The sequence below is a fragment of the Cricetulus griseus genome (assembly GCF_003668045.3).
Source record: "Cricetulus griseus strain 17A/GY chromosome 1 unlocalized genomic scaffold, alternate assembly CriGri-PICRH-1.0 chr1_0, whole genome shotgun sequence".
Classification (NCBI taxonomy): domain Eukaryota; kingdom Metazoa; phylum Chordata; class Mammalia; order Rodentia; family Cricetidae; genus Cricetulus; species Cricetulus griseus.
The window spans coordinates 51,008,224-51,025,240 of record NW_023276806.1 but is presented as its reverse complement, the minus strand read 5'-3'; the positions used below and the strand labels follow the sequence as shown (position 1 = coordinate 51,025,240).

At 41.6% G+C, this 17,017-nt stretch overlaps 1 pseudogene; it reads left to right on the top strand.

Moving 5' to 3' along the window:
- The first annotated feature begins 6,593 nt into the window (after positions 1 to 6,593).
- On the top strand, positions 6,594 to 7,700 carry LOC100750345 (annotated as a pseudogene).
- Positions 7,701 to 17,017: the final 9,317 nt, after the last annotated feature.

Genomic DNA, 17,017 nt, shown 5'->3' with positions numbered 1-17,017 from the left:
TTATTTTGTTTTTCTTTGTGTGTGTGTGTGTGTGTGTGTGTGTGTGTGTGTGTGTGTGTGTGTGTGTGTGTGTTATTTATGTATATATGTGTGCCCCACACATGCAGGTACCTGTGGAGGCCAGAAGAGGGCATTGGCTTCCTTGGAACCAGAGTTAGAGGAGGTTATGAGTTGCCTGGCATGGATGCTGCAAGCCCAATTCTGGGGCTCTACAAGAGCAGCAAGTACTTTTAACTTCTGACTGGTTTCTCCAACTCACTCTGAAATTCTTAGAATGATGTCAACAATGGAATTGTTAGCTTCTTTCTTTCAAGGTGAATTCCCTCAGTTCCTGGTTTTGGAAACATCTTTGGGTCTGGTCTGCAGTGGTGTTTCCTTCTGTAGATTATGGGGTTCCTTCTCTAACACGAGCACCCACACATCACTGGGGACCAGAGCCAAAATCTACTTCTTCTAGAAAAGTTTTCCACAATCCTCAAGGGGACATGTGAGGAAGAGAGTGAAAGGGAATTTTCCAAGGGCATTTTCTGCTTGGAAAATTTTGTTTGTTCCTGTAAAAAGCACTCTCATTTACTTTCTCCCTGGAAGATGTTGAGAAGACAAAACATTAATTTAAAACTATTTTAATAGGGGGCTGGAAGGATGGGTCAGCAGTTAAAGAGAAATGGCTATTATGATAGGATTTTGGTCCCAGAACCCAGACTTAAATCTGTTTCTAATTCCAGCACCAGGCTATCTGATGCCCTCTTCTGGCTTCTGGGCACCAGGCACACATATGGAACACATACACACATGCAGGTTCTTCTTGTGAGTTTCTGGCTCTAACTTAGGTTTTCAGGTTTATGTGTCCAGCCCATTTGCCATTAGATCCATCCCCTTTGCTCACATCTATGGTCCTAATGCAACATGCCAGTCTCCAGAGCTTTCTCCTTAGATAAGGCTCAGTGCCCACTCCAGCATGGATTTTGCGGAGAATTTTCCTTGGGAAGTAAGCAGGAATTCATTCAAAGAAGGCCATCATTGAGTGGGAGTTTATTTTAAATGGTTGTAGGTGGCATACTGAACTTTCTAGACCTAAGTACCATAAGTTGGGTACTGCTTTGTGGGAAATGAACCATATTCTGCTGATTTCCTATGGTACCAAGAGCAATTTATAAATTTTGAGCCTGTGAACTATGATAATTTTTAAAAATGCTTTAGTAGCCAGGGTTTTATTTATTTATTTTTACCAAAGCTAGATTAATAACTTCCCAGAATTACAATGATTAATGTGTTAAACCTCTGAACTTTTCAGGTCATAACATCATATGTATCATACTTAAGTCTCATTTTTTCCACATACCTTAAATCACTTCCTCAGATCTTTACAACGTGCATAAACTTTACATTTTTTCTTTTCTTTTCTTCCTTCTGGAAATATCCAATCATTTACTATGAGACATAGGTGCTTGATTACTAAGAGCAGTCATTGAAAAGCAAGTTCTTTTAAATGAATGTAAATATAAGTAACAGCAGCTTTGGTAGCTTGAGTTTGTGTTTACACTGAAGCCTGTTTTGTGAGTTTACCTTTCTTAGCATGAAGCCTGCCAGCAAGGTAAACCTGTCTGTGAGTTTGCCCTTCTCAGCAGGAGATCTAGTAGGTGTAGAAAAAGCAAGGCCTGATTTTTACCTATGAAATGGACTGACTCTCCGAAGCTGCAGCCTTTGTGAGAAAACCTGGCTAAATTCTGCTTGCTGCTGTTAACCTGATAAAACAGGGCAAACCATCAACACCACCACTGAGATCTGAGAAGGATAAATTTGAGTAGGAGGTATAAACCAAATGACTTCTGTAACAGAATGACAGAGACTTACCTGCTTCTTGGACAGACAGCCTACAATCCTCCATGATGATCCTCATGGCTTTGTTTACCACACAGGACAGCACCAGCCTTTGGTCCCTAGACCCAGAAGGTCTGAGAGAGTTTTCTGTGTAGGATGAACTTAGGAAAATTGACCTTCCTTGGAAAGTCAGAGTAGGGCAGTTAATCTAACAGTGTCCACTGTTTGGGCGGGACCTGGGTGGTGGTCTAGGTATGCGTACAGTTCTTTGCCTAGGGGTCAGCATTACCACATGCAAAGCAAGGCATAGATGGAGTACCTTGCTGCCATTTTTTTTCGGAGATAGCCTTAGTTGCTGCTACCAGAAGCTGCTATTTTTGTCTATCAAGGTGTTAGGTCCCAAGAAATCCCATTTCCCAAAGTCTGGCATTTAGACAAAAGTCAGCATTCCTCAGAGACATAAGGCTCTTCCACTAACATACACCTGTGGTGCCTATTAGCATATCAAGGTCTGTACTGGGCTCTAGGCTCCCTCAGTCCCTACCCATTTGAGTGCCTGTTACAGAGTCGTCCTGCTGGCATACCCTACCTCCTACCCTAAACCTTTCCAGCCCCTGAGGTTCACTGCCCCCCTTTTCTTTCCTATATAGCTCAGTCATTTTGGCTATGTGCGCTCTCTGTTCTACTCTTAGCTCTTTGACCTCTCTTGTTCTGTTTGCCCTCTTTCCTCTTTCCTCTCCGTTTCTTCTCTTGCTCTCCTCACCTCCTCTCATGGTCTGGTCTATGCTGTTGGCATGCTCAGTCTGGACTTTTGCAGATGCTTCAGTACATGTACAACAGAAAGTGCTAGAATAACAGTGTTCTATGTTTACACATATACATGCAAATTTATGCAAAGCCGGGGAATGCTGCTGTTTGGCATCCTCTCAAAAAAAAATCTTTTGAACTGGGGGATTTTCTTTTTTTTTTTTTAAGATTTTTTATATAAATTTTATTTAAATTAGAAACAATGTTGTTTTACATATCAATCCCTCCCATGCTCCCATGCCCCCACACCAACCCCCCATCCCATCCTCCATCCACTCCCCAGGGAGGGTGAGGCTACCCATGAGGGATCATCAAAATCTGTCAAGTCATTTGGGGCAGGGCCTAGGCCCTCCCTTGTGTATCTAGGCTAAGAGAGTCCCCCCCCCCCCCCGCCCGTGGGGAATGGGCTCTCAAAGTCTGTTCATGCACTAGGGATACATCCTGGTTCCACGGCTAGAGGCTTCATAGACTACCCAATGCTCCTAGCTGACACCCACGTTCAGGGGGCCTGGTTTGGTCCTAGGTTGGTTCCCCAGCTGTCAGACTGGGGTCCATGAGTTCCCACTTGCTCAGGTCAGCTGTTTCTACGGGTTTTCCCAGTGTGATCATGGCCCCTTTGTTCGTCATTCCTCCCTCTCTGAAACTGGATTACAGTTTGACTCAGTGCTTAGCTGTTGATCTCTGCTTCCGCATCCATCAGCTACTGGATGAAGGCTCTAGGATGGCATTTAAAGTAGTCATCATTCTCATTATAGGGGAAGGGCATTTAAGGTAACTTGTCCACTAATGCTTAGATTCCTAGTTGGGGTCATCCTTGTGGATCTCTGTACAATTCCCTAGTGCCAGATTTCTCTTTAAACCTATAGTGGCTCCCTCTATTGGTGTCTCTCTCTCTCTCTCTCTCTCTCTCTCTCTCTCTCTCTCTCTCTCTCTTTTAATTAATTCAAGTTAGGGAACAAGCTTGTTTCACATGTAAGTCCCTTCTCCCTCTCCCTCCCCTCACCCCTCCCTCCCCCCACCCCAACCTACCCCCCACCCCATCCACCCACCACTCCCCAGGCAGGGTAGGGCCCTCAACAGGGGCTCTGCAAAGTTCACCAAATCTTCCTGTGCTGGGCCTGGGCCCTTCCCCATGTGTCCAGGGCCAGAGTGTATTCCTTCACGTGGGATGGGCTCTCAAAGTCCCTTCTTACACCAAGGAAAAATGCTAATCCACTTCCAGAGGCTCCCTGAAGTGCAGAGGCCTCCTTATTGGCATCCATGTTCAGGGGGCTGGATCAGTCTTGTACTGGCCTCCCAGATAGCATCTGGGGCCGATGTGCTCTCCCTTGTTCAGGCCAACTGTTTCTGTGGGTTTCTCCAACCTGGTACAGACCCCTTCGATCTTCATTCCTCCCTCTCTTCAACTAGATTCCAGATTTCAGCTCAGTGTATTTCTGTGGATGTCTGTCTCTGCTTCCATCAGCCACTGGATGAGGGCTCTAGGATGGCATAAAGAGTAGTCATCAATCTCATTTTAGGGGAAGGGCTTTTAGGTTATCCTCTCCTCCATTGCCTGGATTGTCAGATCGTGTCATCCTTGTAGGTCTCTGGAGATCTCCCTGGTTCCAGATCTCTTCTCAGACCTATAATGGCTCCCTCTGATATGGTATCTCTCATCCTGCTCTCTCTCCTCTATTCTTCCCCCAACTCAATATTTCTGCTCCTCTATTTCCTCTCCTCTACTCCTCTTCTCATGCTGAACTGGGGGATTTTCAAAGTTCAAAGTAATAATGAGAGAGAGAGAGAGAGAGAGAGAGAGAGAGAGAGAGAGAGAGAGACAGCAATGAACACCTAGTACTATTCATTAACCATCTATATATTTATTTATTTAAATGAAAACTAATCTAATTCTGTGCAGGTGCAGATGTGTTGCAGAGTAAGTGGGGAGAGTAACTGTCTAGGTCCCAAGAGTGTGAGTTTCTATGTCTCTCTTATTTGTCTGTAGAGGGTATTTGATGACAAGTTTGATCATTGTTCAGCATGGCTGCTGAATGGTCCCTACTCAAAGCTAGCTGGTACTAGATGAAGAAGAAACCTGCAGCTAACCTTACTAATGTGAACATGGAAGAGAAATGGGGAGGGACTCTGATCATGACTGTCTCAGTGCAAACGCAAAGCTTCCATGCTCAATATGCCCTTCCCTGGTAACACATCAGCCGAGTTATCTGGCAAGATGCCTGGGATTTTCCCAAGCAGGTGGCGCCACTGCTGCAGTGTGTGCAGGACACAATGTTGATTGTGCAGGGTGTTCGTGGAAGCCTGTGGGTTTCCTCTTAGGTGACAACGTTTGCTGGGAGGGATAGGCTTTTATTTTTTTTTTTTTTTGTACAGAGTTTCACATTCTCTCTGTCATCTTGCTGCTGGGATGAAAATATCACTGTTTCTACAGCTTAGCATTGAGGTCTGGAGACACTGGATGTAGTCAGGTCCTGGGCATTGGCCAAGATCTAAACAGAATAGAGAATCTAAGCAGTCCAGGAAAATGATTAATAAAGATTCCAGTTTGTATGTGAATATGCTAGAATGAATGCAGTTTAATATTGCATGTATAGCAAGAGGCTAAGTTAGGCTTCTTTTTTTTCAAGTAAAATTTATACTCTCCTCTCAATTTTTCTGAGACTCTTACAGAAAATTCCATGCTGTTTTCCCAGCATCATCATTTGCTTAGGACTTTGTTCTTGCCTCCTCTGCTTCTCATTGAAGAAGATGTGTCCAACCCTCTCATTCCATTCCTACCCAATCTGAGAGACTACAGGCAATATAATGAGAGCAATATAAAGTGAGCAAAACAGGCAGAACATATTTTATTTTTTACATTAAATTTAATTTATTACTTTTTATTCTGTATGCAGGATATTCATATGCTACAGCATGTGTGTGAAGGTCAGAGGACAACTTGTACAAGACAATTCTTGTCTTATATTATTTGGGTCCTGGAGTCAAACTTAGATGGCCAGGATTGATGGTAGGAACTTTTGCCCATTTAACCTCCTCGCTGGTCCAAAATATGTGTATTTTAATAAGGCACTTTGGAGTTCTACTGCCTTCTTTCTCTTAGATAGCTGGCTTTGTAACTTGCTAGACTGTTCACTAAAAAGTTGGAGTGGAGAAGGTGGAAGCAGAAATAGAAATTTTATGGTTTATTCCATATATACTTGTATGCGCCTACTGTGTGGAAGCCTCCATTAAATGCAATGATGACACCAGAAACCTGCTTCCTGGTGGCTTTATTTAAATTACATTTGTTTATTTCATGTGTGTGCAGACACATACCACGGTGCTCCTGTGGAGGTCAAAAGAGAGCTTGAGGGAGTTAGTTCTCTTCCTCAGGTCACCAGGCTTGATGCTTTCATCCACTGAGCCATCTCACCAGCCCGATGATGACAAGGACTTAAATGATGAAGCCAAGAAAAGTGAGGAGCTCACACTCTGCACACATCCTTTCATGGTGTGTCAAGGAGACAGACTCAGCTGGCTTAGGCATGAATATGCTGAAATGCAAGCTTTCTATGAGCACTAACAAAGCCTGGCTGTTCAGAGTCTGACAGTGGACAGAGACACAGCTGTCAAATGGGGGTAGTCTTTAAAACAGCTGGGATGGTAATTGTTTGGCTGATTTGAGATTGGTGGGAAAGGGGGAAGGCACAAGCTTACACAATAAGATAGTTGTCTGTGAAAAAGCTATTGTCTCCTGACTTGAATTTTCAAGTCACATTTTCAGCCTTTCAAGACCATATATTTTATAAGTTAGGAATATTGCCACCAGGTAGCAGTATCGTGCAGGATTACTTGTGTGTGTGTGTGTGTGTGTGTGTGTGTGTGTGTGTGTGTGTGTAGCGGGGTAGGGTCTGAGAAAAAAGCGATTGCTAAACATATCCATAAAAATGAAATCAGGAGTTGGAAGAGGTGAGTCCTGACTCAAAATGGAGGTAAATCCACCACCTTGTGGCCCCAGAAGGACTCTAGTCGTTGCTGTCTCTGCAAGGGATGTGGGGTGGTGAGGGACGACTGTGATCCGAAGAAACCAGAACAGTTGAGGAAGCTGTTTGTTACCGGTAGTCTGTTGAAAAATGGGGCACACTTACAGACTGTGTGGCAATGAGAGATTCCTAAACAGTGCGTTTCAGGGGGCTTTGGTCTTGTGACCTACTCTTGTCTTGAAGAGGTAGATGCTGCAATGTGTGTTGGACCACACCAGGCTGATGGGCATATGGTGGAACCAAAGAGCCGTTTCTAGAGAGGATTCTGTAAAGCCTGGTGTCCCTTTAACAGGGAAGAAAATTTTTGTTGGTGGAATTAAAGAAGATACAGAAGAAGATAATCTGAGAGACTGCTTCAAAAAGTATGCAAAGATTGAAACCTTAGAAGTTATGGAAGACTAGCAGAGTGGACAAAAGAGAGAATTTGCTTTTGTAATTTTGATGATCTCGACATAGCTGGTAAAATTTGTGTTCAGAAATACCACACTATTAATTGGCATAATTAATTGTGAAGTGAAAAAGGCCCTTTCTAAACTAGAGATGCAGTCTGCTGGATCACAGAGAGGTCATGGAGGTGGATCTGGCAACTTTATGGGCCATGGAGGAAACTTTGGAGGTGGTGGAGATAATTTTGGTAGTGGAGGAAACTTTGGTGGAAGAGGAGGCTATGGTGGTGGAGGTGGTGGCAGCAGAGGTAGTTATGGGGTGGTGATGGTGGATATAATTAGATTTGGAGGTGATGGTGGCAACTGTGGTGTAGTCATGGTTACAGTAGTAGAGGAGGATGTGGTGGTGGTGGACCAGGATGTGGAAACCAAGTGGTGGATATGATGGTGGTGGAGGAAGGTATGATGGTTACAATGAAGGAAGAAATTTTGGTCGAGGTAACTGTGGTGGTGGTGGTAACTATAATGACTTTGGCAATTATAGTGGACAACAACAGTCAAGTTATGGACCCATGAAGGGGGCAGTTTGGATGGAAGAAGCTCAGGCAGTCCCCATAGTGCTGGCTATGGTAGACGTGATAGATATGATAGCAGAAGGTTTTAAAAATAGCAGAAAAGGGCTACATTTCTTAGCAGAAGAGAGGAGGGGAAAATTGTCAGGAAAACTGCAGGTTCCTTTGAGACAGTCATCCCAGCTGCATTAGAGGAACTGTAAAAGTCTGTCACAGAAGAACGATGATCCATAGTCAGAAAAGTTATGCTGCTTAAACAGGAAATCCTTCTTGCTTAGGACTGTCATAACCACAGTTTGCCAAAAGTGAGCTATCCATTCATGCAACCCAATGTCAGTTAGATGTACATTCCTTAGGTCTTTTGTTTCTTGTAGCTTTTCCTTTTCATTACATTAGGTAAATTGCCATGTAAATTATAGCAGTGGTACCAGCAATAAAAATATTAAGGAATTTTTGACTTTTCAATATTGCTGTAGTTCAGTTTTTCTACATTTTTTTTACTACAGAAACTAACAAAATGCAGTTTTGAGGGTGTTTCTTTGTGAGTTAACAAGTTAAGAAGATCATTGTTAATTGCTATTTTGTGTGAATTTTGCTAAAGTTAACTGTAAAGAAACACATACTGGCTTACAATTTAAGGGGAATCTATTCTCCCCTTTTCCCAAACCATCATGAATGGGTCTGATATGTAGAGAGAAAAGATATTTGCATGTTTGCAATGTGTGTTTTTGATATTTAGGATTGGGTAATAAAATTATCATATTTGTGAATTTAATAGCATTACAATTACCTTCAAATGAACAAAAGATCTCAAAAGCTCCTATTTGACTTTTTTGGATTTTCTTTAAAAATGTAATCTTGATTTTAGTGTGTTACATGTATGGAGTCCTAGCTATGTTGTGATCATCTCCAATTCCATCTTTACCTTGATCACATAGAAACTGCTGCCCAAACTTTGGGGTATAAAGTGTTTATACTTCTTCTATTTAAGTTCTGGAAAAGGATGGTGGATGTATTTCATCTCCCAGTTTAACAGTCTTTACTTTTCATACAGGAGCACTAAAAGCTGGTAGGTATCTGTTTGTTCTGCTTTTCAGATTTGAAGTCCCAAAGCCATTTAACTAGTCACTTTCCTGGGTTTAGTTCCATGCCCCCAGCCCAACTTTTCAGAGCAGAAAAGTCACTTGTTTGGTCCCCTAACTGGCTGGCGTGCTTTCCTGTTTATACCCAGACAATTTGCTGGATGATGAAACCAAGGATTGTTCAGGTGTCATTGTCTGCAAAGCAGCAGAAAATGTAGCACAATTATTTAGTGCGAGCACCTCGAGTCCCAAAGATCTGAGTTCAGGGCTGGAGACATGGCTCAGCGGTTAAGAGCACTGACTGCTACAACCACCTTGAATGAGATCTGGTGCCCTCTGCTGGCATGCAGGAAGAAGACTGTCTACATAATAAATAAATAAAATCTTTAAAAAAATCTGAGTTCAGATTTGGATAGTCCTGATTTATTAAATCCCCAAAGAACACATGGTTATTATTTGTATACATTTTATTCTAAAACATGTTGGTGTGAATTACAATTTGTTCAGAGACTCTGGATGAGAAGAATTTTAGATATCAAAGTCATTTATTTGAAAAATGTCTACTGTCCTGCCAGCTGGTACTTAGAAGTTTCATTCAAGACCTAAGTCTGTGCCCTGCTTGCTTTGCTTTCTTTTGTCAGTTGAATGTTGAATTCAAAATTTTACTTGGTTTTTGAAATATAAGCAAAACAAGCAATAAAAGGGGAATGGGGTGTACTAATGTTTGAATATGTTCTCTTCTTGCTCTAATTCTGTGCCTTTGTGCATAATCAGTATTTGGATGCATGCAATGCTAGCATGGAACTTTGATCATTACAAATAGTGAAGGTTTTCCAGAAAACACTCACAAACCAGTAAATGTAGCAGATAACAACAACAAAAATGATATCAAATTATGTTCCTCAGTACTATTAAAGTTGACATCATTACACATTCTGAAACAAAGAGCTTGGGCTTACTTGGCTGTGATCAGAGTTCTGACTTCAGACAAATCACACTTGAAATACCACTGCTACCTTTTATTAGCTGTGATCCTGGGAGAGCTACGTCTCCCTAATATGGGTATTGCCATGATCAAGCATCATATGTTCCTGGTGTAATTTGTTGTTAAGTAAATGAGAGTTGTAAGTAGAAGCATACCCTCAGCGGCTTTATTTCTCCTTAAAAATCTTTCTAAAAAAGTGTCAGGCTTTGGGGGGCTTGAGCATGGCATTTCCAACATGACTCTTTAATCTGAGGATAAGGGGAGGGAGTAACTCCATCTGGGAATGGTTGGCACAGAAGGTGAATGGTACCACTACCTGTTTCCTGCCTTCAGAGCATATTTCAGCTCTGTGTGGTCACTGCTGTTTGGCTGCTCTGATGTATTAGAGTAATGAATTCATGTGTTTTTGTCTCCATTTCCTTTTTTTCTTCCTTAGGACTTTGCTTTCAGTAGCTTCTGACCCACACTGCTCCTCCTCTGTACTCTTAACTGTAGTGTAATTCTCCTTGCATGCAAACTCTGTGCCCACGCTAAGTCTTGATCTGTCTTGTGTGTGTGTGTGTATGTGTGTTCATACATGCATGATGAGGACATAGAAATGTACACATATGTCGATATGAGTGTTCTAGAAAATGTTGTTGCCTGCCTCATGTCATTCCTGTGTGATTTGAAGCTAGAGAATGTGTGACGTTAGAGAAAGTTTAAGAATAAGCCATATTCCTTATGGCATAACAATACAACCCGGATCCAAAATCTGAGATGAGGACTCAAGAAAGCAAGATGGCCTGGCCACTGTTGGCCTGGGTATCAGATTAGGCCTTTCATGCTTGGCAGCCTCCTTGCTGGAAGGTCCAGGAGAATGTTAGAGGGGAATCACAGGAAGTGGGGTGGGGGCTTGGGCCTTTTGAGTTCCCAATTCTCTGGAGCTCCTTGGCTTCATTTTTGCCTTCTCTTAGTCTTTGATCAACTGCAATGCCATACAGAGCATGCCCCTGTCACATCATCCTCAGGCCCATTTCTCTCTCGTTCCCTACCTATCTGTTCAATACACATGCTTACTCCCAGGATATCTGTCTTGCACTTTGATCGGGTTGGCCTAAGCAGTAGTTCTTTGTTCCAGCTTATGCCTAGGCAACTGGTGGAACCACTAGGGTTTGGACAGGTGTTGAATAAGAATTCTGAGCCCAGTATGAGTGTCATGGAAGATAAAGTGGTTACTGCAGGTTTGGGGTTGAGGCTTTTAACCTGACCTTCCCCAGTACACAATCCTTGCGGGTTTTGGGAGACATTTTCCTCAAGAAATATTATTCTAGGACATGGCCAACAATAAGAGGTGGTGGCGGGGCTTTGTCTCCTCTGCTCAGATGAGCTAGACTTCTCTTTCTATCTTTCTCTGCAGGGCTGTGGGGTCTCCCTGGTGTTTTTGTGGCCAACAGCAGCAGTTTTGTAGTCTTGAGGCCTTCTGATCACCAGAATCTTACTTTCTACAGCTAATACAGAGAAACTCCAAACATCTTTAATGCTGTTTCCAAAATCATGTGTGCCTTGATTTTAGTAGTTTATTTAAGCAAAGACATGGCAATGGCTACTTTAGAGGAGCTGTTGATTAATCAATGGTAGAAAGAGCATGAAAAGCATCTGAAGTTGTATGCCCCACGGATGTGATGGACATGGTGTTGTACTTTGTGGTGAGCTCTGGCTTTAGGCCACCACTTCCTCTAGAACTCTCACCCTGGTATTATTTTTCTCTTCACACTTAGGAAATAATGTGAACCCAAGCAACCACTCAAAAATGGCAGAAAAGGATAAGATGAAAGCCGTAGGCAGCAGGTTAAACAGATGCTTGAAGGCCAAATCTCATGAGAAACACCTTCCTTTTGGGGAAGAACCATGCACTTTTGATGAGTCTAAATGTGATTTGGTACATTCCTGCACCTAGTACTCTACTGGTATTTCAGCCTGCTTCACATAGTCCCTTTACTGTCTGTGCTTGAAAGCCCATGAGTTTAAACCTTAATTTTTTAAAAAAAATTCATTGTGTCTTATTTTTTTCCTTTATTTTTGAGATTATAATAGAATCACAGAACTTCTCCTTCCCTTTTCACCCTTCAAACCCTTTACATACCCTGTCTGTCTTTCAAATCCATGGTTTCTTAATTTTTTTAATTTGTTACACCCACATACATATATATTACTAAATATAACCTGCTCAGGATATATACTGATATGTAGGCTGTATATGTTTTCAGGGATGACCATCTGGTATTGGATAACCAATTGGTGTGTTCTTCTTTAGAGAAGACTGTTTCTTCCCCTCTCAGGATTCTTAGTTGCCTGTAGTTCTTTGTGCAGAGTTGAGGCCTTCTGGGCTTTTTCCTATGCAGTTTGGTGTGTCTATTATTGTTGTCATTGTTAAACATATGTTGATGAGACTTTATGGATGGAGCTTCTGAGATTACTAGGAAAGAGAGACGGGAGGGGGGGAGAAAGAGAGAGAGTCTCAGATTTCATAGCAAGTTCCCTGATCCTCTGGCTCTTAGAATATTTCTGCCTCTTCTTCCACAATGTTCCCATAGCATAGGGATATTTTGAAGATATATCCATTGGGGCTGGGACCCACAACCCTGTGTTTTAGTTGAATGTAGATTTCTGTAATGGTCAGGACTTTTGCAAAGAGAAGTTTCCTTGGTGAGGGGTGAGGACAACACTTATCTGTGGTAATAAGGACAAATAGAGAACCTTAATCTTAATTTACATGAGAAGGCACTGAGGCTTTGTCAAAGATTAGGTAGTAGCTGTGTGAGTTTCTAAGTCCTCTATTCTGTCCCATTTATCTACATATTGGTCTATATTTTGTGTCAATGAAAAACTTAAGAAATAAATCATAAAAAATCCATTCACAATACCTTAGAATGAAATAAAACAAAGAGGTGCATGATCAATAGAATGAAACTTTAATTGATATTTCATAAATATGGATGATGTTTGACTAATGATGGTACTGTGAGGACTATCTAAATTGAAAGGAATATTTAGAACCTGCTTTACAAGTTTAACTGAGATTGAGATTGGGATTTTGGTGGTACTTTCTGCATGAGCAAGCCAGGAAGAACAAGCCAGTAAGTAGCACCCCTCCATGGCTTCTACATCAGCTCCTGCCTTCAGATTTCTGCCCTGACTTCTTTCAATGATGCACTATGCTGTAGAAGTGTAAGCCAAGTAAGTCCCCAATTGGAGAGACAGAGAAACAAAGACAGTGGACAGGAGGGGAAGGGAGGAGGCCTTCTCCCCTATTTCTTTATCAGGCTATAGAATCAAGACAGCTGTAGAATACATTTACATTAGTAACTCCTTTAGAAATTACAAATCTTTAGGGGAAATGGTTGTTTTTTTCTAAATAAGCATTGTATTAATTCTTTTTTTTTCTTTTTCCAACTTTAAAAATTTGAATTAGAAACAGGATTGTTTTACATGACAATCCCAGTTCCCTTCTCCCACCCCACCCGTCCTCTCCTACCGCTCCCCCCCCTCCTGCCAAACTAAAACCTTATCTGTCACATATCTTTTCTGCTTCCCCTGGATGGTGAGGCAGTGTCTATTGTATCCTTTAGGATAGGGCCTAGGCCCACTCCCGTGTGTCTCGGCTCAGGGAGTATTCCTCTATATGGAATGGGCTCCCAAGTCCACACTTATGCTAGGGATAAATACTGGACTTCAACAGGAGGTCCCATAGATTTCTGAGGTTTCCTCACAGAAACCCATGTTCCTGGGGTCTGGATCAGTCCCATACTGGTATTCCAGCTATCAGACTGAAGAGCAAGAGTTCCCGGATGTTCAGGTCAGCTGTTTCTGTGGGTTTCACCAGCCTGGGATGGACCTCTGTGCTCTTCACTGGTCCTTCTCTGCATCTGGGTTCCAGTTCAGTTCGGTGATTAGTTATGGGTGTCTGCTTCTACTTTCACCAACTGCTGGTTGAAGGCTATAGGATGGCATATAAGTCAGTCATCAATCTCATAATCAGGGGAGGGCATTTAAGGTAGCCTCTCCTCCGTTGCTGAGATAGTTAGCTGGTGTCATCTTTGTAGATTGCCAGACATTTCCCTAGTGCCTGATTTCTCTGTAAACCAAAAATGTCTCCCTCTGTTATGATATCTCCATTCTTGTTATGGTGTATTCTTCCCCTGACTCAACCTTTCTGCTCCCTCATGTACTCGGCATCCCTCTTCTTCTCCCCTTCTCATTCTCCTAGCTCCCTCCTCCTTATTCCCGTGCTCCCAATTTGCTCAGCAGATCTTGAATCTCTCCCCTTCTCCAGGGGACCATGTATATCTCTCTTAGGGACCTCCTTGTTTATTAGCTTCTTTGGCAGTGTGGATTGCAGGCTGATAATCCTTACTCTATGTCTAAAATCAGCATATGAGTGAGTACATACCATGTTTGTCTTTTTGTGATTGGGTTACCTCGCTCAGAATGGTTTCTTCTAGATCCATCCATTTTCCTGCAAATTTCAAGGTTCCATTGTTTTTTTCTGCTGAATAGTACTCTATTGTGTAAATGTACCACATTTTCTCTATCCATTCTTTGGTTGAGGGGCATCTAGGCTGCTTCCAGTTTCTGACTATTACAAATAGTGCTGCTATGAACATGGTTGAACAGATGTCCTTATTGTATGAATGTGCTTCTCTTGGGTATACGCCTAGGAGTGGAATAGCTGGATCTTGTGGTAGACTGATTCCCATTTTCTTGAGGAGTTGCCATACTGATTTCCAAAGTGCCTGTACAAGTTGGCACTCCCACCAGCAGTGGAGAAGTGTTCCCCTTTCTCCACATCCTCTCCAGCATAAACTGTCATTGGTGTTTTTGATTTTGGCCATTCTGACAGGAGTAAGATGGTATCTCAGAGTTGTTTTGATTTGCATTTCCCTGATGGCTAAGGATGTTGAACACTTTCTTATGTGTCTTTCAGCCATTTTAGATTCCTCTATTGAGAATTGTCTATTTAGTTCTGTACCCCACTTTTTAATTGGGTTGTTTGGTGTTTTGCAGAATAGCTTCTTGAGTTCTTTGTATATTTTGGAGATCAGCCCTCTGTCAGATGTGGGGTTGGTGAATATCTTTTCCTAGTCTGTGGGCTGCCATTTTGTCTTGCTGTTTTCTGGGCCTTACAGAAGCTTCTCAGTTTCAGGAGGTCCCATTTATCAATTGTTGATCTCAGTGTCTTTGCTACTGGTGTAACGTTCAGGAAGTGGTCTCCTGTACCAATTAATTCAATGGTATTTCCCACTTTGTCTTCTAATAGGTTCAGTGTAGCTGGATTTATGTTGAGGTCTTTGGTCCATTTTGACTTAAGTTTTGTGCATGGTGATAGGCTTGGGTCTAACTGCAGTCTTTTACATGTTTGCAACCAGTTATGCCAGCACCATTTGTTGAAGATGTTTTGTCAAAAATCAGGTGTTCATAGGTGTGTGGGTTAATATCAGGGTTTTCAATTCTATTCCATTGGTCTACCTGTCTATTTTTGTGCCAATACCAAGCTGTTTTCAGGACTATAGCTCTGTAATAGAGCTTGAAGTCAGGGATGGTGATGCCTCCAGAAGTTCCTTTATTGTACAGGGATGTTTTAGCTATCCTGGGTCTTTTGTTTCTCCATATAAAGTTGAGAATTGTTCTTTCAAGGTCTGTGAAGAATTGTGTTGGGATTTTGATGGGGATTGCATAGAATCTGTAGATTGCTTTTGACAAGATTGCCATTTTTTACTATGTTGATCTTGCCTATCCAAGAGCATGGGAGATCTTTCCATTTTCTGGTATCTTCTTTAATTTCTTTCTTTAGAGACTCAAAATTCTTATGGTACAGGTCTTTCACATTTTTGGTTAGTGTTACCCCAAGGTATTTTATGTTGTTTGTGGCAATTGTAAAGGGTGATGTTTCTCTGATTTCTTTCTCCACCAATGTGTCATCGATATATAGTAGGGCTACAGATTTTTTTGAGTTAATCTTGTATTTTGCTGAAGGTGTTTATCAGCTGTAGGAGTTCTCTGGTAGAGTTTTCGGGTCACTAATGTAGATTATCATATCGTCTGCAATTAGTGAGATTTTGACTTCTTCCTTTCCAATTTGTATTCCCTTCATCTCCTTTTGTTGTCTTATTGCTCTAGCTAGGACTTCAAGGACAATATTGAAGAGATATGGACAGCCTTGTCTTATCCCCGATTTTAGAGGAATTGGATCGAGTTTCTCTCCATTTAATTTGATGTTGGCTGTTGGCTTGCTGTATATTGCTTTTATTATGTTGAGGTATGTTCCTGTTATCCCTGATTTCTCCAAGACCTTTATCATGAAGGGGTGTTGGATTTTATCAAAGGCTTTTTCTGTATCTAGTGAGATGATCATGTTTTTTTTTTTTTTCCTCAGTCTGTTTATAGGGTGGATTACATTGATGGATTTTCGTATGTTGAACCATCTTTGTATCCCTGGGATGAAGCCTACTTGATCATGGTGGATGATTTCTCTGATATGCTCTTGTATTCGATTTGCCAGGATTTTGTTGAGAATTTTTGCATCAATGTTCATGAGGGATATTGGTCTGTAGTTCTCTTTCTTAGTTGTGTCTTTGTGTGGCTTGGATATCAAGGTTATTGTAGCCTTATAAAAAGAGTTTGGCAATGTCCCTTCTGCTTCTATTTTGTGGGACAATTTGAGGAGTATTGATATTAGCATTTCTTTGAATTTCTGGTAGAATTCTGCAGTGAATCCATCTGGCCCCGGGCTTTTTTTGGTTGGGAGACTTTTGATGACTGCTTCTATTTCCTTAGAGGTTATAGGTCTATTTAAGTTGCTTATCTGTTCTTGATTCAATTGTGGTAAGTGATAACTGTCCAGAAAATTGTCCATTTCCTTTAAATTTTCAAATTTTGTGGACTACAGGTTTTCAAAGTATGACCTGAAGATTTTCTGAATTTCCTCAGTGTCCATTGTTATGTCCCCCATTTCATTTCTGATTTTGTTAATTTGCATGATCTTTCTCTGCCTTTTGGTTAGTTTGGATAACGGTTTGTCCATCTTGTTGATTTTCTCAAAGAATCAACTCTTTGTTATATTGATTCTTTGAATTGTTTTCTTTGTTTTGACTTTATTGATTTCTGCCCTCAGTTTGATTATTTCCTGGTGTCTGCTCCTCCAGGGTGAATTTGCTTCCATTTTTTCTAGAGCTTTCAGCTGTGATGTCAAATCTCTGGTGTGGCTATTCTCTAGTTTCTTCATGTGAGTACTTAGAGCTATGAACTTTCCTCTTACTACTGCTTTGAAAGTGTTCCATAAGTTTGGGTATGTTGTGTCAAC